This window comes from Lonchura striata, chromosome 11, assembly GCF_050655825.1.
Source record: "Lonchura striata isolate lonStrDom1 chromosome 11, ASM5065582v1, whole genome shotgun sequence".
Lineage (NCBI taxonomy): Eukaryota > Metazoa > Chordata > Aves > Passeriformes > Estrildidae > Lonchura > Lonchura striata.
In genome coordinates this window covers 15,197,038-15,212,840 of record NC_140713.1, presented here as the reverse complement: position 1 = coordinate 15,212,840, position 15,803 = coordinate 15,197,038, and the positions used below count along the sequence as shown (strand labels likewise).

Here is a 15,803-nt window from a genome sequence, read left to right as displayed (position 1 = left end):
GTATGTCTCTTCCTTCTCAAGAAGCCTAATCTATGTGCAATGCTAATGAGAAAAATATTAAGACAAAATGCGTAAAATTGCTTTCTAGAAAGGTTCAATCTATATGTAAATGTAAGGTTGAATACAAGAGAACTGGCTAACAGTATCCTGAAGGAAAGATGGTATTCATGTAGACTGGGTCATTATAAATGTATGCTTTCAGATGCTGCCTACTTTAACATTATATGGCTTCTTAATGAGAAAAAAATTTGGTTTTTGTTTTACTTCCTTCTTGCCTCTTTCAGCCTGTCTCTATCTCACTTTTCATTTTAGCCAGCTAGGCCTGGTGGAGTGAACAGTGTCATTAAATTGGGAAGTTTGAGTTGTTGATTCTTGTGTGACACCTGCAAAGGCTGAGTGTAAGGCAGTAACAGGCCACCTAATGGTTTATGAGATTTTGACTTCCAAAGATGTTAGTAAGAATCACTTGTCATGCCATATTGCTTGAAACAGTGTGGAAATCAAAGCTCAGAGGATATGTTTGAACAGGGAAGAAGCTGTCTTTCCTGCAGGTTGCCTTCACCAGGGAGTTTCCTCAGGCAGACCGAGCAGGAGACGATGAAGTTCTGCCTGTGCCTCGCAGTGCCAGTGGACTGGCTGCTGCTTTGAGCACCAGCTCCTGAGCACCCAGCTCGGTAGCATCAGACTAGGAGACAGTCATGAAGGATAACAGCTTCTCACGTTTTATCCACAAGGAGAGGGATTTGTTATGAGCAAAGTGTCTCACTGTATTGCCTTTGTCATGCTGACCACCACAGTAAAGCTTACAAAGAAAGGAGTGTGGAGAGTTTGGAGACATGTGAAGGACAAGGCAGCAGTCAAACCTTACATTTTCTGAGGGCTGAGGGGATCTATTTTCCCTTGCAGGATTCCATTAAATTTTCTTAGCATTAAACTGCAAGTATTTTAAGCTACTGCCCTCTGGAAGAGAAGCCATGTGCTTTCATGACACTCAAACATTGATCCTAAGTTGCTGTAAAGCTCCAGTTCAGCAAAATGCTTGTGTGTGCTTGATTTTAAATACATGAATACTTACAGTGACAGAATGGTCAAGAGCAGCATGAAGTCCACTTTGCTTCACAGCTGAGCCAGTATGTAACTTATGAGTAGGTTGTATTATCAGTCTAGGGCACCTATTTCTATACTACCCTGCCTTGGAAATGCCTTCCCTGGAACTGGTGGGATTTAAGTCCATACTTAATTTAGGAAGAGTGGGGGAAAGAATGAATATACTTGGGTTATATGCAGTTTATCTTCTGGTGGCCTAAATAACTTCTCACATCCTTATTCAAATTCTTAGGCTGTTTAAATGTTTTTCCTTTCTGAGACTTTTCTGGAAACACTCTGTTGTTTCTTTCATAAGGACATTCTGCTGCGCCTTTCAGATTTTTTTTATCATCTATGCAAATACTGAATAATAGCTGAGGTCCTCTTTCCTCATCTTTTATTGACTGAGGAATTTTTGTGTATCATGTAAAAACACTAATCTGTTTCTACAGGTTTTTACTCCAATGTCTTACACATAAAAGTCTATGTGTGCCTATTTTCCAGATTTATGTAAATAATTAAATCTGAGATAATTCTTTCAATATTGAAAATTTGTATTATTCAGAGACAAAATCACTAGCAGGGAGCTAGAAGGAATGCAGGTCATCTTGTGCTGCTGACTCTGACATCTGTGGATGCTCACCTCTGTGACAGAGGGGCCTGGACTTTTTCACTAGGGTAAATTTGGAATAATACTCCTGATCTGGTACCAGTGGAACCAACAAGAGTTTGGTAATTCACTTCAGACCATGCAGAATCAAGAACAATTGAAAAATATAAATTAGAAAACCCAAATGTTTTAGAATTAAATCTTCACAAAACAAAATTATTTCACTGGGGTTTTTGGGTGATTTTTTTGTTGTTGTTTTGTTTTGGGTGTTTGTTGGGTTTTTTTTGTGAATTTTTTTTGGTTTTGTTTTTGGTTTTTTTTTTTTTTAATTATCCTTTTTACCACTAAGCTTTCTCTGTAAAGAAGATAAAAGATCTTCCATGGCTTTCTTTGCATATTTTCCTTAACAGTGAATTTTTCATAGGAAAAATTGATGTTTTTGTGTTAGATTTATCTGTTGTCAAGGCTACTGTTGATGATATAACGTGGCTGTTATCTGCCATGTAAGGGGATTCTGCTGTTTATGTGTCAACAGCAACTGTAAGCCCTGTAGCTTGATTTCCTGTATTACACAGGTCACAGAATTTGATGAGGGTCACAGGAGGGACCCCATAATAGCTCTATGTATACAGAAGCAAAATACCAAGGGGAAAAATTATCATTGCGAGTATTAGTCAACAGTGTGTGGAGCTCATGCTGTTTTTTTGATTGCCTAAAGCATGGCTGTACCAGCAGGCCTGGAGTTCTAGAGATGGCAAACCTTTAGGAAAAGGATTGGGTGGGGGTACTGTCTCTCTAGGGTTTGTAACTCTCTTTATAAATCCCCAGCCACACAGTGGAACATGGTCCATTTAACCACAGTGGCAAAATGTGAAATGCTGCCATTATTACCTCCAGACTTGTTGCATTTACTCACCAAGTCATGCATGCTCTCCCTAAGTGTTAGTGTTTGAAATAAGTTTAATTTCCATGATCACAAGACAGCATTTTGTTACTTTTGCAGCATTTCAGTTGCTGAGATGCATTTTGATTATACTGATCAAAGAGTCATTGAGCATTGGAAGTTCATATTGGCTGTGATTCTGCCTGACGTATTTTGTACTATGTCATGTCTAACTCTTTGTGATGATTAAACATTCATTTGCACCGACCTGGGTGCCTGACAGTCTTACATCATAAAGCACTTTATTCAGTGCAAATTAGGATTCAGTACGCTCCTCTGTGGGGGATTTTCCCACTAATGACATATGTAAATAGCACTCATTCATTCTAATATTAAGGGGAAAGGTACAGAAGCATGCAGATCTCCTAATGAATCTGTGTTATACCTCAGATGAAAGGAAAACAAAGTGTTTTTCAGATGTTAATTTTGTTATCTGCACACTGTGCTCTCCTCTACTCCCCCAAAGTTGAGATACACAGAATCAGATTTATGGAGCCTTTATGTTCACAAAGCTGGTTTGTCAGAGAGGTACCCATGCATGCACACTTTCTGTGACAATATGGAATCCCTTCCTTCCATGAAGAAAAGGAAGAAATACAGCCATATTATTCAAATGCAAACCTTAATATATTGGGCCCTTCTTTGTGTGCATGTAAAACTTTTTGCCTGCTCTGGCTATAGCAGCATAACACAGAGTTTTAGCTAACAAAGGCTGCTGGCTTCTGTCACTGTGCTATACTGGTATTTTTATGGCAACATATGCAATGTAAGATGTGGACTTCCCCTTGAGTGGATAGCCCTTGTCCTCTACCCTGCCTTGGATTTATTTAATAACATAAAGGTGCTTGGTTTTAAGACAGCCACAGCAGAAATATTTTGGTCTTAACATTTTGTGATGGAGTTTTGTTCATTTTCTTTGGCATTTCATTCCTGGACGCCTTTCTTTAGGTTTGTTTTCCCGTGGGCTTCCACAGAGCAAGGATGGCAGCACCTCCTGGCTCTCTGCTCAGCCCCATCCGTGCCTGGGCAGCTCCAGGTCAGGGCTCATCTCACCAGGACTTAACAGCGTGTTTGTCAAAGCCAGCAGCAAAACTCTTCTGGCTGCACTGGGCAAAAATATGCCCCGATCCCCCTAATGACTGTGTTGCTCCCAGCTGTGCTGAGGCAGCCAGTCAGTGAGAGAAGGGGGCACTCATGAGAGAGGGGGACACGCCCAACTCTTACTTAATTCACTTTAAAAGAGTTTGAGGTGTCTGTGTGAGTTTTGCCATTTCCTTCTTGTGAATTGGAGAAAAGCAATAAGTTCACGTTGAATAAAAGATTTTTTTTCCTTTCTTTTTTAGCCAAGACTTAAATGTTTGCATTAAAAAAATAAGGGAGAACCAGCAGCTTAGTGCTGTTTAACCACTATAGGCAGAACAGTTGTGAATGATAGTCTTTTATTTTTTGCTGTGAGGAATGAGTGGTGTTCCTTCATATCTGTGTTGAGCTAAACTCGATGCAGACATTGGCTGTAAATGGGTCAGGCAGTCATTGAAGTGAGCAGTTGGCCACATTTGTGCTAACTCTAGTATTTTTGGTGTTTGCCAGAGGAAAAAGAATTCTAATTTCTATCAGTCTAAATTGTGCTGGGCAGCATTATCAGCTGGAAAGACCCCTCTGATTTGACAGGCACCACTGTATGATGATTAATTACTACTCAGCTTCATTGGACTTTTCTAATTTCCTTTTGCCACTAGCTGTAGGCAACAAGCGATAAGTACTGCTCTTATTATTTTGTGCAAAGGAAAATGTCTATTACTGCTCTGTCCTACAAGTAATCAGAATAAAAAGACAGCTGATCGGAAAACCTGTGAGGATCATTCTGTCTTTATTTATCCCACCCTTGCTTTATTCCTGTGCTGCTTCTACACAGAAGTTGTTTTACACAGTTGCCTGTCAAAATAAGAAGATAAAATCATAAGCTCTATCAAAGTAGTTGACATTTTGAAATTTGTAGAATGATTTCATGGGAATTAATCCTCAATCTCCAAATAAATCCTTCTCAAAATGCTAATATAACTAGGAATCTTATACCACAGAGTGTAAAACAATTCTTAATCTTCCTTTTCTATTTTACCTTAAATTTATTACATTAGTAGTCTGTCTTGTTGAGAAAAATTATAGCATTATTGCCAAGTGCAAGGAGAGTAAGTACTTTACATAACACATTATAATAATGATTTTATTGAGACACTGAATGCTCTGAAGTATACCAAGAAGAAGCTATACTACTAAGAACTTGTCAAGGACTTCACTGCTAGAGATAAAAATCGATGCTGGCAACTCTTAAATCTTTGTTCTAAAGAATCTTTTCAACTCATTAGGCAAATTCCAGTGAATTAATTCCAGGAGAGCCATCTGAGTTGCTTCTATGCATTTAAGAGATGCCATAGAATTTACTTTCAGGATGAGGATATTAAATGCACACTTGCTAACAGCAAAGCATGTCTGCACAGTGTGTGGGAATGCTGTGCCAGGATAGAGGTGTGTATAATTGCAGTAAAGTTGTGTGCTGTCTGGACAAATTACCTAAAGATGCAACTTCTTACCTGTAGGTTTAGCTGGAGCTTCAACTTAAAAGTTCACCCAGTCACATCTGACAGGCTGGATGTCCTTATCTGCAGCAGGTGTCTTTTCAGAATGTTTTCCCACTTAGGGATTTAGAAATAAATGGAACCCTTGATTCTAAATTCTGTGCCACCCTAGAAAAGGGACCTAACTAATCTGTTTCAGATGCACCTGAATGTTAGTCTACTTTTTATACTACTTTTGTGAAAGGATAGAGTATTGAGACACAAGAGAAGGCACTTGAAAAGTCTTCTAGGGAATTGCATTTATCTTGTTTCTGTAAGACTTGTTGTTCTGGATGATTCAAGAAGTTTCCTTCTGATTAGGTCCTCCCTGCACTTTTTCACACTGTTAGAACCTCAGGTGTTTACATGGTCAGATCTGCACAGCTTCCACGGAGGGAGTCAGGGGACATGTGCGAAGCTGCAGTTGTTTTGGGTTCTGATGCTGTTTTCAAACTGAAATTAAAGATGTTAGCAAGATTATCCTCTTAAACAAACAAGCAAACGAAGAAACCCCCCAAAAATTACAAACCACTTGTTTTGAGACTTGAAATAGCGTGGGAGGCTCCTGTCCTGAGGCACCTCCCATCAAGAGTGCACAGCACTTATTCAGCCCATCCTCTCTGAGGATGTAAATTCCAGGCTAATGCAGTCTTTGTAAATATGGATGGCCTTTGTGTGGAAGATGTATACTGCTGGCAAGAGGGAGAGAAGGCATATTTGCATGCAACTTTCACATCTGCTGCTGAACCCAAGAGCCTGATTAGTATCTGCATTCCTTTCCCCAAATAAACAGTGTCTTGCAGATCTGCTGAAACATCTCTTCCTCTGTCCACAGCCCTTTCTAGCCTCTTCCTCAGGCCTCTGCAGGGTGGCATTCAATGATGCTGAGAAGACAAGAGGTGCCACATACATCTGCTTTTCCCTGGTCACTACAGGGACAGAAACTGAGCTCTGGACAGAAGGGCTGGGAAATGATGTCAAGGTGGCTGATCCAGAGCAAAGATTCCAGACCACTGACAGGGAGCTGGTTTGGCTTGCACATGCTCAGCATACCGTGATTCAGGACATTGAGCAGAGTTATTTTTCCCCAGATGTAATTACTTTCATTTTTGTTTTGCAGCCAACAAAAGTAAATGTATTGGCAATGTATGGGCAGCATAGATGCCAGTGCCGTTTTGCTTGACACAACCACAGCATTGTTATTCACTGTAAAGTGCTTGTGATATTGTTACCAGACTGGTAGCACCGCTGTAATAGGGACTTTATGTAGTTAATCTAAAAGGGACTGGATTATATTCTTTCCTCCTACTTTATCCCCTTCAGAATCTGGTGGTTATTGTTCTCTTGGTTTAGGTTAGTCCACTCTCATCAGGAAGGAACAAGGAACTGAGTGTTTCACTTGAGAAAAATATTGTAGTTCAGACCACTGTACTACAGTAAAAAATACCTTGTATGACTGTTGAAATATATAGTATTATTGGTAGCAAATCAAAGGTTAATGAATATCTCAACAGGTATTGTGAAGCACTCTTTACCTGCTGATGTTTCCAGTGGAAATACCATATTCCAGACCTGGCTGCAGTATAAAGCAGAGCATACTCCTCCAGCAGCTCTAATTGTGGTATCCTGTTCCATCATTATAATCTGAATAGGATAGCACATTCAGAGTTTGTTCATTCATTTAGAACAATAATAACTGCTTTGTAGAGATCTGGATGACTGAGGTACATATATACATTAAAGAGCTTATCCTGGGGTCATCAGCAACTATTAAGCAAACTGGCTTCTTTTAGCAAATAAGATGGAACATTCATCTACTGTTGACAGACACAAATTTTCTCCTGTGTTCATGGATGAGTCACTGTGCAGTTTTGTCTTGCCATCTGTATCTTTGTATACTTAAACAAGGTTGGGTGTGCTCCAGAGAAGTGTCAAAAAGCAACACCAAGCACAGTGATAACAAGACAGGCAAAATTTCTGCATCCCTTTGACAAAAGGGTCTGCCCCAAGCACTAACAGTTCCCCCAGGGGGTGGGAAGGAAGTGGGAATCTGTCCTGCCTGCCTTGCATGGCTCTGCAGCTGCAGGAGAGGAGATGTGCTGCTCTAACACCTCAGGAGCCCCGGGGAGGTTATGGCTCCTGCAGGCACAAGGACTTGTGTTTCTTCAAGTGCACTGTTGGTCTTGGCACCACCAGGACCTGCTACTGCTGCTGCTGAAACATCCTCCTGAAGTTCAATGAGTTCATAGTGTTCAAGGTCAGGCAGGGAATAACTCCATGTCAAAAATAAGAAAAAGCAGGTAGGCTCTATTCCTGGTGATGCCTACCACACTGTTTTGCTGTTTTATCAATATTTTAATAGATTCAAAAATATTATCCTTTCCTATGTATAAAAGGAGGATCTTTCAGCTCTTTCTAGGATATTGCTTCTACTTTTCTATACAGCTATTTGCCACAAACCTTATTTTCCTGGTGACCAGTAAAATAGTGGATGTTGTAGTCTTATTGACACAAAGGGATAAAAAACATCCTCCAATTAACTGCTCTTTAGGGAAAAAAAATAAAACCCTCTCTTGGTAGATGTGTTGGAGAAACACGAATTCTCAATACTATTATTTATTTGAAATTAATTACTTTTGAAATACATTGTACTTCGGTAAAACCCATGCAATATTTTTGTCATAATATAATTGTAAGTATAGAGTTTATTCATTTAATTTGGAAATTGAAATATAAACTTCAGAAAGTGAAATATATACTGGTGCAACTGCTTTGTTCTTTTTCTAATAAAAGGTAGGAGCTTTTGAGTGTTATTAGACTGAGATAAGCTGGGCTTCTGTATAGCACAATTTTGTATGTCTCAACTAGAAAAAGCCTTTGAAGTCCTATGAATCTTTCTGCTTGTTAATTCTTCCATTTGTTTGATTTTTGGTACAAAGAAAATGAAAGAATATGATGAGATTATGGCATTTTAAGTCAATATTTATTAAAAAATCAATCTCGATGAAAATCTGCCCATCCCTCTAATTAGATGAGGCAACTTGAGGTTGATTTTTAATTGCAAAAGTAATTACACGGAGCAGATAGCCAGTGACATTTGATTATCTAGGTGATTGATTAAAAAGCCTAGCTCACAGAGCAGATTGTCAGCCAGGGGAATCGAGACAAAAGAGCAAATTAAAAAAGTTGTCCTGTTAGTAATCACAAAATTCAAGGATGAAATTACAAAGCCAAACACCTCCAATCCACGTCATCTTCGTCACTCAACTGTCTGCAGCATGCCTGAGCTCAAAAAGGGGTGATAAAGAAATGGATTACTTTTAAAAGGATGAAGTATTCAGGAAATATAAAAATAAAAGAGCAAAAGCACTTCTGAGAATAGGGACTTCAGCCACACAAGCAAAGAAATAAAAATGTCTCTGAATTGTGACAGTTCAATTTCCCTATGCTCTTATGAAAGCTCATTAAAACCAAGCAGGGTTAGTCCAATTAAATATGTTCAGTAGCAAAATATTTGTTTAGTGACAAATCTTAATGCTTATTTAAGATTCTATTCAGGGTGACCCCTTTTTCCCCCAATATATGCATTTACAGTGTATATTCACATAGTTTTCTAATATTTTGAAATTATTTGACATAATTTTAACTGATTGCAGACTGTAACTGCAATGGCTACCACTGATATCTTTAAAAAATTAATGTTATAAAATGTTCATGAAATTCATATACAAGGCAATCCGAATAAAGCAGGAAACAGAATGAAAATTGTGTTTGCATATAATATCCCATTTTGTGTTTAGGTTTATGATGCTTGCCTCCTTGGAATGTGCTGTTCTGGTAAGTTGGTCCAATGAGTTGATGAGCTACAGATGTAGTATGTGACATCCCTGTGCATGGCAGGAGGGTGAGACTAGATGGTCTTTAAGGTCCCTTCCAACGCAAGCCTTTCTGTGATTCTGTGACTCTAAGAAATTGTGAAACAGATCCTTACATCAGGTTATGCTATCTGTAGCATAAGTGACTCTGGGGGCTTTGTGTCAAGTTCAGTGTGTGACTTTTTCTTTCATTTTTTTTTAGCCTTGACAAAATACTGTTGCGTTTTATATGAATTTACTAATTATCAGATTGTTTTGGCCAAATAGTCTTCAGCAGAATGATTCCAGGCAGCTGAAAATGGTATTAAAGCCTGAAACTCATTCATGAACAATAACTGCATTTTCTGAAACAGCACATGACTTCTTGGTATCACCTTCCTGTCATTAAAACAAATGTCTGTCATTTTCTATACCTCTGATACCTGAAAATTTGTGCCATAGCAAGGACTGAGATTGAACAGCAATTAATTTCAGTTAATTAAACCAGAAAATATGCAGAGAATTTTAGAAACTATTTTATTAGAATAAAACAACCCAGTAGAGAGGAGAAAGTCAAATTTTCTAAGCATCCCATCTAAAGTCAATCAATGTAAAACCCATCACAGTCCTTGAGAGTTCAGCTGCTGCCAACTGGTAGCAAGTGGTGGGTTCAGCATGGTGGGTGTCAGCTTCATACCCTTCATCTACTGTCTAGGAGTCAGTCAGTGAAATCTTTGTGATCCAGTTATTAATTCCATTGAAACAGCCTGCTTTCCTTCTTCTTTAGTGTTGTCATTGAGCAAAATATAGGATTTCTAGACTGTTGGATTTGTAAAATGCTAGCTCTGTATTGTTCTTTTTTAAAGGTTCTGCTTAGTTATTACAACACTGTGTAGGTTTCCAGGTTCCTGATAGGCCTTTTGCATAAAAGCACATGAGCATTGAAGGACGGATGGATATAGACCATGGTGTTTCTAGATCCCTGACTTAGAAAAACCCCAACCAACTAACCAAAAACACACCAAAAACTCAAAACCAAACAAAAACCCCAAAACAAAACCCTCACAAACAAAACAAAAAGCCCAAACAAAAACAACAGAAACCCTGCAAAAAATGCAGGAAAGTCAAATTATTAAACAATGACAGGGTTGATTGCTTTGGAAATACATAATTGCTCAAGAGAGTAGTTTGAACAGGGAAGTGCCATAGAAAACTGGTCTCCATTTGCAGTGCAACAAAAGGTGTGAGGATGTGTTGGTTTGCAAACATTGCCACAATACTCTTGGTTTCTCTTTCAGCATTTTGAGGAGCTCGGGTGAAGACAGAAGAAATAATTTTCTACAAGAGAAAATGCCTTTTCATTTAACAAAGAAAATATTTTTTAAATTACAGATTTTGGTAATTTGAATGTTTTCTGCAGACAATCTCATCTCTCTGCTGTTTCTGAGACTCAAAGCAAAATCACCAAATAAATTCAATCTTGCCTTTTAGAGCTCTGTTAAGTCTAATAGTAATACCTCCATTTATGTTTAGAGTTGATGTATCGCTGTAGAGACAGTGTCTTTCTTTGCAAGCTTAATAATTTTTACATGATTGTATTTAGAGTTGTCTCTTATTCTCACAGGGAAGCCACTTCACAAAAATGGAGTTTTGCATTTTATAGTCATGGAACCCTCATCCCTGTTTTCCAAAACAGCTGCTTTGGATGATCTAATGTCTGGTGTTTTTTCTGATCGGTTTTCAGTCCTTCTGAGTCTGAGTACTTCTATTTTTGCCTTTGCCTGCATTAAACAAGAAATTCAGATGTTGGTAATTAACTGGAGTTCCCCTGCTGCCAGACCAAATTCAGTTCCAAAAAGCCCTGTATATTGCTACTTCTGCATTTGTTAACAATGTCCAGACAACAGGTCTGCAATTAGATTCCCATCTGTTAGGCTGAGCATTTAGCATAGCCAATGGATGCAAATGAACTTGGGTCCCTCAGTGGAGTGGATCCTTAACTAGCAGTGTTATATTTGAAAAGAAGTTCATCAGCTCATGATAAGGAAGAAGATGAGACTTTAAATAATACAGCGGCTCTAAAATGTTTAAATGAAAAAATAAAATAGTGCTTCCACATATGATGAAATAATGTTTCCACATTTTGTTTTCTAACAAAACAGAAAATATATTAAAATATCCCACTGTTTTCCTCAATGTCTAGAATGCTGCATTAGATTGAGGGGAAAAGTTCTAGCTTTAAATGTTAGGTATATGTTTACTGCATAAAGTAATGCTGCATAATTATATGAATGTTAGAAATCTGCACCAATTGTTTTTTGAGACTCTTAAAGGAATGCTTCAAAATGTTAAATATTTTTGCAGGATAAAATGGAAGAGACAGAGGGATACATTTTTAGAAATTCTTGTGTTTAATCTCACTGCAATTTTGTATCAGTTCGAACGGCGTTATAATAAGGGATAATCCTACCAAGTCCATAGGCTGTGTGTTGGAGGATTAGCTAAAGCTTGCATATTTAAATGTTTCATTTTCTACTGGTATGTCTGTAAAATAGACAGTAAAACCCATTTTAAAAGAATACCTGTTGAAGGGCTAAAACAGTAAGGAAAAAAACCGTAGTGCAAACTCAGATTTTCTTTCAGTATTAATTGTATTACTCATTTGCCTTTTCAGAATTTGTATATTAAAAAGTAAATGTTAAATATAGTATATGAGTATAAAGTTTAAAAGGCTTCTTTTCTTATACATTAAAAATATAATAATTCTAATAGGAAATGAAATTGCATTTTATATTTATTTAAATTAATTTATTTATGGCTCAGAAAAAACCAAAATTCTAAACTAATAGTAAAAGATAACTTTGTAAAGTCATACTTGCAATTATTTTGGTGCCTTAGCAAAGTGGGAGAAAGGGTTTTGGTGGACTTTATTGCATATAGAATTCAAATTTACACATATTAGTTTTTACTATGGCTTCTTTTTTCCCTTTGGGTAGTGGTAATGAGCATTTCAAATGGTAGTGGGATTTTTTCAGCTGGAGTTTTGTCATAGTTGTAAATGGGATCTGGACTGCCCTCCATATTTCTTAGCAGAGCAAGCACTACGGTGACATAGAGAATCCCAAAGGTACAAAACCAATTGTTGATATTGCAATTTAAGTTATTAAAAAAATATTTCTAAGGTAATCATCAACATATTGTTTCTGTGTTTGGGATTTCCCTGTTCTTCCTGCCAGATGTAATGAGATGGTCCATGGCCCCAAGAGCTTTACATCCCAAGGGCTGAGGAGACCTGAGAAAAGCACAGAGCACCAGCCTGTCAGGGTAAAAATGTTCATATTTAATCTTCTCAGTGCAGAGCAATGCACTGGCCACCATTTGCACCAGTGAAGAACATTCTTCTTTCATATATCAACATGGATTTCCCAGTATACATTTTTCCCCAGAAAAGTTTTGAGCAATCACAACAAAAAGACAAAATAACAACAACCAAAACCCTGATAAAAAAAAAGAAAAAAAAAAAAAAAAAGGCAGGAAAGCTGTTGGTTCTCAGCTAGAGCATTCCCTTATCAAGGGAGCCTGCTAAGTCTCTTTCTGGCTAAAGGCACTGCTGTGGGGAGGTGCTGGAGCTTTGGTTGCTGCTGGTGGACTCATGAGCAGTGTCAGTGGTGCTGCTCTCCCTGTGTGAGCACAGCTCTCTTTACTCGTGTGCTTGGGGTGAGATGGAAATGTGCCCACTGGAAGGATATGCCCTGCACTGCAGAACTAGCATGACTTTTGCATTGGATAGAAGTGAATGGATTTAGAGATTATTTCTGGGGGGTTCCCTTCAAGAAACATTGCATCTATTTCTTTCAATTTAGCCAGCAGTGTGGGATTGCTCAGGATGAGATCTGTATGCTGCTTGTCACCATGACAAAAGTGCAGACCTTTGCCTCTGTGGGATCTGACTCTTGAGGGTCTGACGGAAGATGTGCGGGATCAGAATTTCCTGCCAGGCAAACTGTTGGTTCAAATGCACTTACAGACAGGGTGGGAGCTTGTGATTGCCTGGTCCATAGCCTGCTAATCTTCCAGATTAGTCTATGTTTTCTCCCCTGGGGGCTAGCAGGCCATCAGCAGAAAGCAAGAGCAATCCATTGCTCTTTCACTGACAATAAACAGAGAGTGACAGCAGCTAGAAACTTTGTGGCAGTGCTGTAGAGATCTGGGAGAGTGTGTGGGTATGGTGTTTTAGTCAGTCACATTTTTCTCGCTCTTCTTAAACAGAAAATTATTTGTATACACAGGTGGTGGACAAAGTGTATGGGAAGGTGGGACTGCAAGAGCATAGGTGCATGAAGAGGTGCTCCTAGAAGGAAAATTTTGATCTGCTGCTTCTTTGCTTGGTTTATGCTTATTCTGTGATGCCATTAGTACTTGTCCCTAGCAGCAAACTGGGAATATCCTCTGGTTCTTGTGCCTTAAGGAAGCTTTGGTTTAGGTGGACACATGTGATGAGGCAGGGATCAGGGCAGTACAATGTGCTGAGGTGCTCGGGGAGCTGGTGCTGAAGAGATTAAAGTATGGGGAGCCTCTACTGTCAGCTGGTGTGAAGGACCAGAGGCAGGAGGGAAGGTTTGCTCTGATGGTGGCTGTAGGAACAGGGCAGGAGGGAAGGTTTGCTCTGATGGTGGCTGTAGGACTGGGACAGGAAGGAAGGTTTTGCTCTGATGGTGGCTGTAGGACCAGGGCAGGAGGGAAGGTTTGCTCTGATGGTGGCTGTAGGCCACAAAGGGCAGCAAGTTTCTCCACCAGCCCACTTGCTGCCCCATTAGCCAATAGTGAGGGGTGTGGGCATGGCTGATATTTTGGGCACCTCTGGGATTGCAATGGGAGCCTTGCCACACCTAACAACTTTCAAATAATGTAACTGCTTTTGCCTTCTAAAACAGAAACTGGCAGTTCCTCACCACACAAAACACCATACTTTCTCCATTTCTCTTTCTGTGCATCACTTTGCTTGTTTATAAGATTGGTCTTAAGTGGACAAGCCTCTTCTGTTGGGAGTAGTTTATGGCTGGGACTGCCACAGTACAAGTGACAATTAGCTACTTAATCTGCATGTTTTCCAAAAGTAGTGTTTTGTTACCACATATGACCACTAGTTTCACATTCTTAGTTTCTTATTTTTGAGTTTGTCTTCCACGTATTATTCTTTGATAACTTCGTGGTATTTAATGATTGTGAAGTTTTTTTTTTAATTATAGGGCTTTTTCACCTTTGATAAGCACCTTAAGCTTTCCAGTGCAATGCCTACCAACTACCTTCTTTCTTGTTTCACTTGCATTGCTACTACCTGGAGGTAGATCTAATAAGAAGAGCAGAGCATCAATGTCAGCATTCAAGCAAGGAAATTAGCCTAATAATTGTCTCTTAAATGCATTCTTTCATTAGCAGCTAGTGGAGGCGAGGGCAGAGGTCATTTAACTTGCACAGTGATCACATTTGCATTAGCATAGAAAACCATTACCCAGGTTATAGATAATCTTACTGATAGCACTTAACCAGCCTTATTTTTTTAATAAAGAAAAGTAATGATGAGATAACAAAAATTGGTCAACAGAACTTATTTAATGAACACCAACTAATCATCTTGGCTAGAGTTTCTTAGAAGAAGTGCAGACAATATTCACTCTACTCCTACTGGAGATATACCTGCCAGCCCTTTGGAACTGTTCTTTATGTTTATTCTTTTGCTTGTTTTGTGGCATGGAAGAGAGCTTGGCTTTTAGTGTTAATTTGTTACTGCATATCCTCCTGATTGCTTTCTGCCGTAAGGGTGATGTCCACAATGATGACGTAGAAGTGACTGCAGCCTTTTTAGATGTGGCTGAGTAACATTTGGATGGGCAGATCAAAGACTGGTAGCAATCCAGCTGTTTTGGTGTGAGGTGTGGGTTACAAAATGTGCTCACCTGAGGAAGCACTGGAGTGCTGAGCTGTGCTGGGTTCTGTGTGCTGCTCACTGTGGACTGCCCTTGGGCCAGCAAATGTGCATCTGGCTCAGGTGTAGCCAAGCACCTTTATTAGTGCTCTGGCTGCCATGTAAACACACTCTTGGTGAGCTGAGCTGCTCTGTTTCTGGCATGCAGCCTGGCCCTCTACAGATTGATCCTAACGGAGTTGACTTTTGTGTTTGAAGTCTGGTTTGCTGCTTCCTAGGGCAAGGGCTTTAGCTGTCATCTTGGTCATCCTCACAGCTTTGTCTTGTCTGTCTTTCCTCTGGAAAGCATAGTCTGAACCCCTTTGTTAATACAGCATTTCTTTTTTGTCCTCTCTGAGTATGAGATGCTGACATTTTTTAAACCATTTAGTGTTGTGAGGCAGGAGCAGAGACCATGGGATGCATCAGTTATACCTCCAGATAGCTTGATAGCAAATCTTCCATTCTGAATGGGCTCTGCCTTGACACAGCAAACATTTCCAGTATCAAGCACAGCTTTGGGGGCGCTTCAGGCTGTATTGGATCAACACTGTTTTCGTTTGGTGGAAGATTGTCTCCAAGCACCCATTCACAGTTGGATTTGCTCAGTCTTTGTGAAGTCAGTATTTTTCTCTACTGTGGGAAGCTTCTTCAGGACAAAGTGTGTGTTTGTTAGTCTGCTCCATGATCTCCATTTGTGTCCATGTGGCTGCACACCAAGAAGAGAGGA

General features: G+C 39.3%; 1 long non-coding RNA gene across 2 annotated transcripts in view; it reads left to right on the top strand.

The window, feature by feature from the left end:
- LOC110484400 (uncharacterized) overlaps positions 1 to 15,803 on the top strand; it is a 240,712-nt gene that overhangs the window by 100,995 nt on the left and 123,914 nt on the right. The window lies entirely within an intron of this gene.